The sequence below is a fragment of the Lipotes vexillifer genome, unplaced genomic scaffold (assembly GCF_000442215.2).
Source record: "Lipotes vexillifer unplaced genomic scaffold, Lipotes_vexillifer_v1.1 scaffold505, whole genome shotgun sequence".
Lineage (NCBI taxonomy): Eukaryota > Metazoa > Chordata > Mammalia > Artiodactyla > Lipotidae > Lipotes > Lipotes vexillifer.
In genome coordinates this window covers 173,017-186,238 of record NW_006785581.1, presented here as the reverse complement: position 1 = coordinate 186,238, position 13,222 = coordinate 173,017, and positions in this window count along the sequence as shown.

The window sequence follows — 13,222 nt, the reverse complement described above, 5'->3', positions numbered from 1 at the left end:
GCAGCCACATAGCACAGGGAGATCAGCTCTGTGCTTTGTGACCACCTAGAGGGGTGGGATAGGGAGGGTTGGAGGGAGGGAAATGCAAGAGGGAAGAGTCATGGGGACATATGTATATGTATAACTGATTCACTTTGTTATAAAGCAGAACTAACACACCATTGTAAAGCAATTATACTCCTATAAAGATGTTAAAAAAAAAAAGTATTTATTCTGGTTCAATCCCAGGTTTTGTCACCAAAAAAAAGAGAAGCATTTATTCAATTTTTACTATATGCTTAGAACTGTTATGCAAAACAATGCCACTTTTGATAATAAAATATACTCTGTGTATGAATCTTCTAAAAGTTTATCCTGAATAAAATTTTTTTCTTTTAGTTACTACTAATTAAAATCTTTCTAAAATGATAATATACCCTTCCAGTTCCTAAACAGAGTACTCTGAATATAATTTAAACTTTTCTTCATGGTTCAGAAACTCATGAGCACTATTTTATTAAATTCACATTCAACAAACAAACAATTTAGACCATCTATGATACAGTAATGCCCTCAAGGGCTATTAAATATGTAGGTCTGTATCCTCCTAAAATTACTGGCTCCAGAATATTATGCTTTTCAAGTTCTGTTTTTAATGGTTTTCTGTCTCCAACTTTGATATCAGCTTCAACTTGCTTCTTCCCTCTAACCTCATGATGAATCTCTCTTCTAACCCAGGAAAACTGAAGGATTCCAGGGAAGCTGATGTCACCACACTCACTTTTATAAACCACTCAACAGATTTCTAACTATTTAAAAAGTGCTGTTTCTCTCTTGGGGGATAAAGGCCATGAGCTTCACCTCAGGTGTTTCCCTTGCCAAACAGTGGTCTTTCTCACTGTCCACACAAATCCAAAATTGTTGATACTGGGAATCTGGGGGCATGACGGAGTGCCAGGAATGCTGAATTTAAATTATAGCTCTATATTCATGATCAAAATCGAACTTAGCCAATAAGGGCATTTCTACACGGAGACACTTTGAGAAATACTACACGTCCTAGATGTACTAGGGGGAAGCGTGGGACTGGAGAGATAAAAGGAGTCATTTTTATTGAGCATCTACTACTATACCTACTCCAAAACAGTATTGTGAGGTGGTTACTATTGGTGCCATTTGCAAATGAAGAAGCAAATATGTAGCTTTTCAGAAAGTGTAAGGAGCATGTCCCAATCCCACAGTATGTGTGCAAAGGCAGCACACACGTGCAGATCAGCCTGGTGACAAAGCTTTTCTGATTCCAGGGCACCACGCCCCACTGCTCCATCACACTAAAGCTATGACACGTTTTCAGATTGTGATGAAACAGGTTGATTCCAGATTGTTCATGACAAATGAGAACAGAACTTCAGGAACATTACTCTCAAGGTATGACAGCTGTTTCTATTTAAGGCTCTCTACCTACAGTGATTAACGCTGTATCAAGTTGCCTAAGCCAGAACACCATTTCACAAAAACCCCTCTGTGTTATGGTTGTGCTTTTGAGTTTGCCAAACGAGGAATGCTTGGCTCCTTGAATTGACTTGCTGGTGCAAGCTCTGGTTCTCCACCTCACCCTTTCAAACCTTCACTATCCCAGCTCCTCCTACAATGGTGCGAGGTCTAATTCCTGTAAAAAAAAAATCCCTGACTTCATAACTCATCGCAATTCTGCTTCCCTGATTTAACACTGACTATACAATACAGTGCAGCACATCTGAAAGTCAATGGGGCTTGGGGAGCTCCAGAGGTGGCCAGGGGCTGTCTAGTTCCCAGTGCGCAGAGAATAGGATGTGCCAGTAAACTGTGGGTCACTGTATAAGCTGTGGGTCATTTTGGTTGCCAATATTTTAGTTAACTGCAAATCCAGGAGCTAAAGCATGTTTAGGTCAAAATGCCCTTCACAAATGCACTGCATGGAACTCAGCCACAGCCCACTCACTGCAGCATCTGACCCAGCTCAGTTACTGAGTTACTGTTACTGGAGACTCCCGGGGGCTCCAGGAGACTCCGCATCCAAGATCTCACCTGCCTCAGCTCAGTCAGATAGAAAATGTGTTCTTAGGAGCCAACATCTGGCTTCTGGCCCCAGCTCTGACCCCCTAAATAAGGCACATAACCTCTCAGGCCTGGTTTTCTCTTCTATCATTAGAGAAGTGAGCTCAAGGAAATGATTTCCGAAGTCCCTTAGAAATAAATTTTTATGAAAAGCAAATTTAAAGTCACTAGTGATTCCTAGCACATAAGCAGAAACTGCACTCAACCAAAAGAAGTTTGTCAAATATATGGGAAAGGGATAATCCTAGGGAGAAAAGGAGATGCTTAATGAAACCACTAATCCTCAGACCTGAGCATACATGGTCTCCCTTCTGGCTAACACCACATAAAGCAGGTTTCGAATTTATTGCTGCTTTTAGTGCAAAAAGTTGTCATTTCCGTGAAACTAATCTTATAGGTTAGGAGTCCATTTGTTCTTCTGTTGGCTTTAATATCTTGACTTTGCCTATCAGTTCTATATATTTTTTGGTCAGCTCCGTGGCATCCATAGATGACCTATGTGATCTAGAGCTTCAGTTAAACATTTGAGAGAAGTGGCTAGGCACCTCACTTAACAAGCAGCTTTCTGAATGGGATATTCTGAATAATATAGAGCCTGAGGATCTCAGGGTTGGAAATGACCTTGGAGATCATCTCATCCAGGGCTTCTCACACTTGGACCCTATCTCCGGGCCCCCCCAAAACCGGTGCCAGGTTGGCTACATCAGAAACTCAGAAACGTCTTCTACAGATTTGGGGGTTCCCATCCTCAGAAATGAGTCTAGGGTAGGGTCCTGGAATTTATGTTTTTGTAAGTTTCCCAGTTCATTCAAATTTGTTGCTAGGTTTGAGAATAATGATCTGCAAGAGTGGTCATCCAATATTTAAATTGTCATTACAAAACTTCTGGTGCTAATCAAGACAGAGTGAACCCATGATAGCCTATCTCTCCCATCGATTATAACTAAAACCTCCAGAGAGAATGCAAAAGCTACTAGCTGAGGACTCTGAAAAGTAAACGGTAGCAAATAGACTGAGAAGGGACGTCAGAACCTGAAGCACAACTGGTATGGCAGTGAGATTACTCGGTTTTTCTTACCTTGATCTCTTGGCTTTGATCCAAGGGTGGGCTGAGTCCTGGAACTGTGCTACAGGGAGAGACAGCAAAAAATCTGAAAGAAACCCCCTTTTCTAGCCAGAGGATCAAGAAAGGGGGCCCTTAAAGCTGAAGAGTATGGGGAGAATCCCTTTAATTTTTCTTTCTTTTTATTTTTTCCTCCCAGGCCTCAATGCCAGTCCTAGTCCTAAAGCTTCACTGTCACGATGGCAGCAGCAGTGGTGTGTGTACCTAAAACTCAAACAACCATCTCTCAGTTTGCACAAATCTGGAAAAAGAGTCCCAATGGCCTGAAGAGAATGGGAGGGATTCCTATTGTTTTTCTCTCTTCTTTCTCGTCATGTTGCCTAGAAGGCACCCCAGGTTCTCAGAAAGTGCATGGGTTAAAATTCTGGGAGAAACAATGGCTTACTAGCCAGGAGACTGCAAAAAAGGACCCCTGGGAGCCACAGAGAGTCAGGGCAAGTCTAAGGATGAGAAAGCTGGAGAAGCAAATCCCTTAATTCTTTTTATTTTCCTTTTTTTTTGGAAATCCCTTCATTCTGACTATGAACAAGCACCAATCTCACTCACTCCTGAGTTATGCATGTACAACACGGACCCAAAGAAGAAGAGGAAAAATTTTGAGAACTAAACTATGATATAAATCACTGCCCAAGTAACAGATAAACAATTGAATGGTGTATGTGTTGGGCAGACAGAGCACAGCAAAAGCTTTGAACTGACATTGCATCCACCACTCTCAGAAGGTAAGACACAACTTGGAATATGAACATAACCAGGCACATTACCTGCTAAAATAAGCAAGCAAATAAAAATTAATGCTCTCCAGAAGATTTTAATAAGGCCCAGAGCCTCACAGCATAATATTCAAAATTCCAGAATACAATTCAAAATTTCTTGACTTACAAAAAAGCAAAAAACACATAAAAGAGAAAATCTGCCCAATTCTCAAAGGAAAAGAGAACCAACAGATGCCAAACCCAAGATGATCCACATGTTGGAATTAGAGTGGTATGGACATATATACCTACCAAATGTAAAATAGATAGCTAGTGGGAAGCAGCCACATAGCACAGGGAGATAAGCTCGGTGCTTTGTGACCACGTAGAGGGGTGGGATACGGAGGGTGGGAGGGAGATGCAAGAGGGAGGAGATATGGGGATACATGTATATTTATAGGTGATTCACTTTGTTATAAAGCAGAAACTAACACACCATTGTAAAGCAATTATACTCCAATAAAGATGTTAAAAAAAAGTGACTATTATAACCATGATCCATGAAGTAAAGGTGGACACTCTTGAAATGAATGGAAATATAGATGTTCTCACCAGAAAAATAGAAACTATAAAGAAGAACAAAGTGGAAATTTCAGACCCGAAAAATACAGTTTCTGAAATAAAGAAAATTCACTGGACTGGCTTAATAGCACAAACAAAAATTAGCATTCTCCAGAGATTTTAGTAGTGCCCAGAATCAACAGAGAGACCAGAAACAGACCCATGCAAATATGGTCAATTGATCTGATACAATTTTTTGACAGACGTGAAAAAGAACTTTAATAGAGAAAGAATAGTCATTTCAGCAAGTAGTGACAGAACAGTTAAACAACCATATACACAAAACAGTGAACCTCAACATACACTTTATGCCTTATACAAAAATAAACTCAGTATGGATAATATGCCTAAACATAAAATGTAAACCTATCAAACATTTATTTTAAAGGAACCATAGGAGAAAATCTTTGTTACTTTGGGTTAGGAAAAGTTCTTAAATACAACCCCAAAAGCTTGCATAATCCATGGAAGACATAATTATTAACCTGGACTCCATCAAAATGAAAATAGTGGAGTCATAAAAGGCTTGAAAAATGTTTAAAATATGAAAAGAACATCACAGACTGGGCAAAAGTATTTGAAAAATCACATAACTGATAAAGAACTTGTATCCAGAATATATAAAGAACTCTCAAAACTCAACAATAAGAAAACAATCCAATTTTTAATAGGCAAAAGATTTGAACAGTCAGTTTACTATAAAATAAAGCAGAAACTAACACACCATTGTAAAGCAATTATACTCCAATAAAGATGTTAAAAAAAAGTGACTATTATAACCATGATCCATGAAGTAAAGGTGGACACTCTTGAAATGAATGGAAATATAGATGTTCTCACCAGAAAAATAGAAACTATAAAGAAGAACAAAGTGGAAATTTCAGACCCGAAAAATACAGTTTCTGAAATAAAGAAAATTCACTGGACTGGCTTAATAGCACAAACAAAAATTAGCATTCTCCAGAGATTTTAGTAGTGCCCAGAATCAACAGAGAGACCAGAAACAGACCCATGCAAATATGGTCAATTGATCTGATACAATTTTTTGACAGACGTGAAAAAGAACTTTAATAGAGAAAGAATAGTCATTTCAGCAAGTAGTGACAGAACAGTTAAACAACCATATACACAAAACAGTGAACCTCAACATACACTTTATGCCTTATACAAAAATAAACTCAGTATGGATAATATGCCTAAACATAAAATGTAAACCTATCAAACATTTATTTTAAAGGAACCATAGGAGAAAATCTTTGTTACTTTGGGTTAGGAAAAGTTCTTAAATACAACCCCAAAAGCTTGCATAATCCATGGAAGACATAATTATTAACCTGGACTCCATCAAAATGAAAATAGTGGAGTCATAAAAGGCTTGAAAAATGTTTAAAATATGAAAAGAACATCACAGACTGGGCAAAAGTATTTGAAAAATCACATAACTGATAAAGAACTTGTATCCAGAATATATAAAGAACTCTCAAAACTCAACAATAAGAAAACAATCCAATTTTTAATAGGCAAAAGATTTGAACAGTCAGTTTACTAAAGAAGATATATTGATGGCACATGAAAAGATTCTCAACATCATTATTCACTGAGGAAATGCAAATTTAAAACACTTATTAGAACAACTAATTACAATACCATTATTAGAATGACTAAAATTTTTAAATCAAGAAATTGACTATACTAAATGGTGGTAGATATAGAATCTGGAATTCTCATTCACTGCTGATGAGAATGCAAAATGGTACAGATACTTTGGAGAACAATTTGGCAGTTTCTTAAAAAATTAAACATGAACTTACTTTATGACCCAGAAATTCTCCTCTGGTGTATTTACTTCAAAAAATGCAGAGTTATGTTCACACAAAAACCTGTATGCTACTGTTTGTAGAATTAGTAGTTTATTCCTATTCACTCCAAACTGGAAACAACCCAAATATTCTTGGAATTTATCCTACTTGGTGTTCTCTAAGATTCCTAGATCTGTGGTTTGCTGTCTGACATTAATTTTGGGAAGTTCTCAGTCATTATTGCTTCAAATTTTGTTTTTGTTGCTCCTTTCTCTCTTCTGGTATGTTACACCTTTCATAGTTGTCACACAGTTCTTGGATATTCTGTTCCATTTTTTAAGTCTGTTTTCTCTTTGCTTTAGTTTTGGAAATTTCTGTTAATATGCCCTCATGCTCACTGATTCTTTCCTCAGTTGTGTCCAGTCTACTAATGAGCCCATCAAAGGCATTCTTCATTTCTATTTTGGTATCTTTGATTCCTAGCATTTCTTCTTGATTTTTTCTTGGGATTTCCATCTCTCTGCTTACATGACCTGTCTGTTCTTCCATGTTTTTTACTTTTTTCATTAAAACTCTTAGCATATTAACCATAGTTGTTTTAAATTCCTGGACTGACAATTCCAACATTCTTGCCATATCTAAATCTGGCTCTGTCTCTTCAAACTCTGTTTTTTGCCTATTAATATGCCTTGTAATTTTTTGTTGAAGACTAGATATGAGGTACTGAGTAAAAGAAACCCAGTAATGGTTCCCATGAAGGTCTCTACTTGTGGGTTTCTGCTCCAGTAAATTGTGATTCTCTGTATCCACCTATCTGTCTCTCCAATTTTGGGGGCAGTAGTTTTTCCTGTGACCTCAATTCTCTGATGAGTATAAGAAGAGTTGTTAATTTTCAGTTTGTTCAGCTTTTAATTTGTTGTTAGAATGGAGTCATGACTTCCAAGCTCCTTACATGCCATACCGGAAACCAGAAGTCACTTATATATTCTTCAACTGGTTGACGGATGGACATTGTGGTAGATCTATACATGGAATACTACTCAGCAATAAAAAGAAACAAACCTTAGATGAGTCAACAATATGGATGAATTTCAAATACACTATGCTGAGTGAAACAAACATGATTCAAAAGGCTGGATACTGTATGAGTTCATTTACGTGACATTCTGGAAAAGGCAAAACTTTAGGGGTAGAGAACAGGTCAGCAATTGCCAGTGGTTAGGGATGGTGGTGGATCTGACTACAAAGGGGAAGTACAAAATAATTTTGGAGGATGGTAATTATTGTGTATCTTGATTGTTGTGGTAGTTATGTGAGACTATGTATTTGTCAGAATTCATAAAACTATACAATAAAAAGTTCATAAATTTTAAAGAATTTTTAAAAATTGCCATTACAGCACCTCATCTGGGTTGTTTGCAAACTCTGCTTGAAAATTCCCTATGACAGCGAATTTATTCTTTTCAGGGACCACTGATCCTATTATTACAGAGCTTCCCTATCACTGTGCTGTGAATGGATTACAGGTTGCCAAGATATTAAACATCTCAGCCCTCAGGCAGCGGGGAGTCATTGGACTACTCTTTTCCACAGTGGGCTGTAAAAATTCTTTCATTTTCTATAATTATCATAAAGTGAAAAAGGATGCACTGTGTTATTAGATGAATTAAAGTTTTTTTATACATTGAAACAGTATCAGCCTATCTATAATGTCTATTCTTATTGGTCCTTGTTTTTTCTTGAAACACATTTATTCCCTCCTTATATATATGGCAGTTCATCAGGTATTTGAAGATTTGCTATATGTTTTCCTACTCCCACCATCACCAGTTCTTCTCTGAGTAAATGTGTCTGGCTCCTTGGGCTGTTCCTCACATGGCATATTTTTAAGATTCATTACTGCTCCCTGGAACATGGTCTTTATTTGCAGTATTTCTTCCCAATCTCCAGAACATGATATTCAATTTTCAGCTAGCATAGGATCTACAAGGAACACATTTTTATTGAAGCTGGTCTATGATATCTGCCTGCACACATCCAGCAGAGAATGAATAATACAATCTTCTTTTGCAGAGACTGAAACTATTACAGGGTCTCATGATCTTCAAGTTTTGTCATCTAACCGTACTGGCTCTAAAGCCTCTAAGAGTTTGTGGAGCACTTTCAAATTCTAGCATTTGGAGACAACTCACTAGAAGGAATTCACAGAATCAAAATATCACCAAGCAAGTCAACAATAACTATAACAACTACCAGCACCATATCTCAGCATCTATAAAAGGATCCACAACTATAAAAAAGATCCACAGTTGTCACCCCATATACTTGGCCTCCCTCCAGCACTATGTCATTCTGTAACTAGAGCTCCTTATTGCCCTGACCCTTTTCTTTCAAATACTCATGAGGCAAAATCTTCCCATCTTCCAGGAAATGGGAGACCTTTCTTAGGTTCCAGCTAATCTTCTCAGGAAATTGTTCCTCACTCACAAAACATCTCACTATCTACTCAGCCCACATTCCAGCTGACAGACATTGCCATAACAATATGTATACTCAGCGAGAAATAAATTTTATCTCCTGTGGGTTTATGGAAACTTAGTTGAAATCCCTTGGTCTATGACTTCAGATATAGCAAAGTGGATTTAAGAAATTGGGTTGAAATCTCCCAACCCCAAGGCATCCCCTCAATGGATATTAGAAACACACATTGCAAGTTATAACTCAAATTTGATGACAGATGATTTTTCTAACTTCTGTTTATAACTCCTAAATCAAGGAAATACAAATAAAACAAAGCCTATTTCTATAGGCTAGAAAGAAATTTCTGGATAAGTGAGATTTCTGCTAAACAATTTAAAAGTAGAATTTTGCTTTAATGGATCTATTAAAGATGAGAACAGCTCTGCAGAAGATGCTGAAAAGAGAATAAGGATACAAGCCGCATTTGCAAAAGACATATTTGATAAAGGACTTTTATCCAAAATATACAAAGAACTCTTAAAACTCAACAATAAGAAAATGAACAACCCAAGTAAAAGATGGGCAAAAGACCTCAACAGACACCTCACCACCAAAGATACAAAGATGGCAAATAAACATATAAAAAGGTGCTCAACATCTTATGTCGTTAAGGAACTGAAAATCAAAACAATAAGATATCACTATACACCTTTTAGAATGGCCAAAATCCAGAAGACTGACAACACCAAATGCTGACAAGGATGTGGAGCAACAAGAACTCTCATTCATTGCTGGTGGGACTATAATACAGCCAATTTGGAAGACGGTTTGGCAGCTTCTTACAAAATTAAACATATTCTTACCATATGCTCCAGCAATTGCACTCCTTAGTATCTACCCAAGGGAACTGAAAACTTTTAAAACCTGCACATGGATGTTTATAGCAGTTTTATTCATAATTGCTAAAACTTGGAAGCAACTGAGATGTCCTTTGGTAGATGAATGGCTAAATAAACTGTGGTCCATCCATATTCAGCACTAAAAAGAAATGAGCTATCAAGCCATGAAAAAATATGAAGGAAGCTTAAATGCATATTACAAAGTGAAAGAAGCCAATCAGAAAAGGCTACGTGCTATGTGATTCCAACCATATGACATTCCAGGAAAGGCAAAACTATGGAGGAAACAAAAAGTTTCAGAGGTTAGCGGGGAAAGAGGTTGAACAGACATAGCACAGAGGATTTATAGGGCACTGAAACTACTCTGTATGATAATATGATGATGGGCACATGTCATTATACATTTGTCAAAACTCATAGAATGTAAAACACCTAGAGTGAACCCTAATGTAAACTATGGAATTTGGATGATAATGATGTGTAGTGTAGATTCATCGATTCCAAAACATGTACCACTCTAGGCAGGATACTGACATTGGAAGAGACTGTGCGTGTATATGGAAATTCTCTGTACCTTGCGCTCAACTCTACTGTGAACCTAAAATTGCTCTAAAAATTAAAGCCTAGTTTATTTTAAAAAAATGGGTAGAATAGCATTTCAGAATATTGGAGGGCTTTCAAGTTTCCTGTTACACAAAAGGAAATTGTCACAGCATCTAACAGGTGCCGGGGATACAGCTGCACTCACGACACTGAGGATTTCCGATTCCCTTTGTACCTGTGACGTATTGTAGAATGCCTTCCCTAAAGACCTGAATTTAAAACTCCACCTCCAAGCATCTTCTCCTTCGTCTCCAAACCATCTTCATGTATGACCTGACCACTTTATTCTCTCCTCCATCTTTGTGAACCCATCAGATCAAATAATCTTTCTGAGGTCTTTTTCTTAGCCTTATTCATGGCCTTTCAACTTTAAAGGGCCAGAGGCCTGATGCTTTGGCAGTAAGGAATTTTTTGTTAGTTGTTTTGCTTTTGTTTTTGCTTTTTACCCTGTATCAGGAACTCTCACTTCATAAAATACTTGGTGCTTTTTCTAATACCTAATTTTTTTTTTTTTTGGCGGTACACGGGCCTCTCACTGTTGCGGCCTCTCATTGCGGAGCACAGGCTCCGGATGCGCAGACTCAGCGGCCATGGCTCACGGGCCTAGCCGCTCTGCGGCATGTGGGATCTTCCCGGACCGGGGCACGAACGTGTGTCCCCTGCTTTGGCAGGCGGACTCTCAACCACTGCGCCACCAGGGAAGCCCTCTAATACCTAAATTTTATGTAATGGGGCCACAGTAGGAGAAAAGTGTTTTTATGACAATGTGGAATGTCTGCTCTTGTTACTAAGGGACCATCACACTCAAAGGGAAATAAAGACTTAGTCTTCCTAACTAGAAGATAAGAACCTTCAAATTTTAGAGTTAGAAGACACCTTTAAAGTCCTTTTGTCAAGCATTTTTGTAAAGAAAAAAATCAGAAAGGGGGACCGACTTGCCAAAGGGCACACAGCTCAGTCCATCGCAGAGGAAGGACTAGAAACCCAATCTGTTTGTTCCAACCTGGTGCTATTTCCATTCTAGGCATGGCACGAACTTTTTGGTAAAGCCAGTAAAAGGCCTCCAACTATTCAAAAAGTGCGCCCAGTCCTTATTTTAACATTTTAGATGGAGTATGCTTAAATAAGTAATTTCTTCATGCTGATTTTGTGCTTTCTCTTTTGCTCCTTATCTCAGATCTGGTAGGAATTTAGCCCTTTCAAGACGTCTCAAAACCACTCAGTTAGGGACTTCCCTGGTGGTCCAGTGGGTGAGACTCCAGGCTCCCAGTGCAGGGGGCCCCGGTTCCATACCTGGTCGGGGAACTAGATCCTGCATGCACGCCACAACTAAGAAGCCTGCATGCCGCAACAAAGATCCTGTGTGCCGCAACTAAGACCCGTCGCAGCCAAATAAATAAATAGTAAATAAATATGACTATTAAAAAAACCCCACTCAGTTGGATGAATAAATTCAACCAAAAAAATTCAAATGCCTATAGGTACCAACACAGAGGACACAAAGATGAAAAAGATGCTCTCTGTTCCCCTAAGGAGTTCACCATCTCGTGCGCCAAAATGACATGTGAAAAACCAGCCAAAATTCCTTGAAATGAGGAGTGTGAAAGGAGTGTTTGGGGGCCGGGCAGAGAGTGGTGCGTCCCACCTGGAAAGGGGTGGGTGAGGAGGCCTGCACTGAAGAGGCAGCATCTGAGCAGCTCATGGAAGGCCGAAGAAGATTCCATCGAGGGGGTAGGTTAAGGAGGGGGAGGGCATTCCAGGCAGAGGATGGAGCATGAGCAAAGCAGAGAGGCATGAGAGGGCTGGCTATTTTTAGAGAACAGTGATTAGACTGGAGAGGCTGGAAGATAGAATAAAGGAAAGTGGGGCGGTGGGAGGAAAAGTTGGAAAGTTAATTTGGGGCAAGAAGAAGAAACTCGAATGCCATGTCTAAAGTTTTTAGTAAGATCACATAGTAAGGGGGCGCTAATGGGGGTCTTTAAGCTGGAAGCTGCCATCCTAAGATGTGTGTTTCGAAAGATGGCTCTGGTAGCAGTGTGAGAGATGGAAGGCAGGTGGGGAAAACTCAGTGGGAAGCTTCTGAAAAAGTCTAGGCAAGACATCTGAGCCAGGGCAATAAGAGGAGCAGGGATAAAAAGGACTGGCTTCAAAAGAATTTCTGTTGTTGACACAGGTGAACAGTGATAGATGCTCGTCAACCTATGGAAACAGCTCCTAAGATGATCGCATTGATCCACTTTAGAACCTCCGTGAGTGGATTTGCATTTGTCAATTTGCTGGCCCTGTGATACCCGCTTAAGGGGTTTGCACTGCTTCAGGCTCCTCCTAGAGGCTTTGTCTTGGCTGAATAGCGAATGTAGAAACAGCCTCTACTGAACCCAAGGGACCATTGATGTAAATAAAGCCCTGCTAATCTCTCAGGGCAAGATGAAGTTGAGTTGGTACTTTGGCTGCAGAGGCACTCTGACCTGTAGTGATTCTCAGACCTAGTGTCCTCTCTCCCAACTACATAATGCCGACCAGACCAGTTGAAACGTCCCTCAGGGCATTGGCTCTGGAGCAGAGAACCTGGTTCAAGTTCTGACTTCACCATTTACTGGCTGTGTGACCTCACCTCTCAAGCCAGGTTCTTCATCTGTAAAAAGGGAATAATAACACCTATATCCCCCCCACTGCTTGAGAGAAACAGAGAGAAAGGGACAGAGAGAGGAGAGAGATCACATCTGAGAGAGAATCAAACACTTGGTAATGCTTTTAAGCTGAAAGAATTATGTAAGAAATGCTGTCATCGCTGTAATCAGCAAGCGATGTGTGGCCATAAGAACAAAGAGGCCAATATACAAAAATCTGAATGACGCAAATACATCAATTATTTGTTTCTCCAAGTCTCACTCCACTTCATTGAGGACAAATACATATATATATATATATATATATATATATATA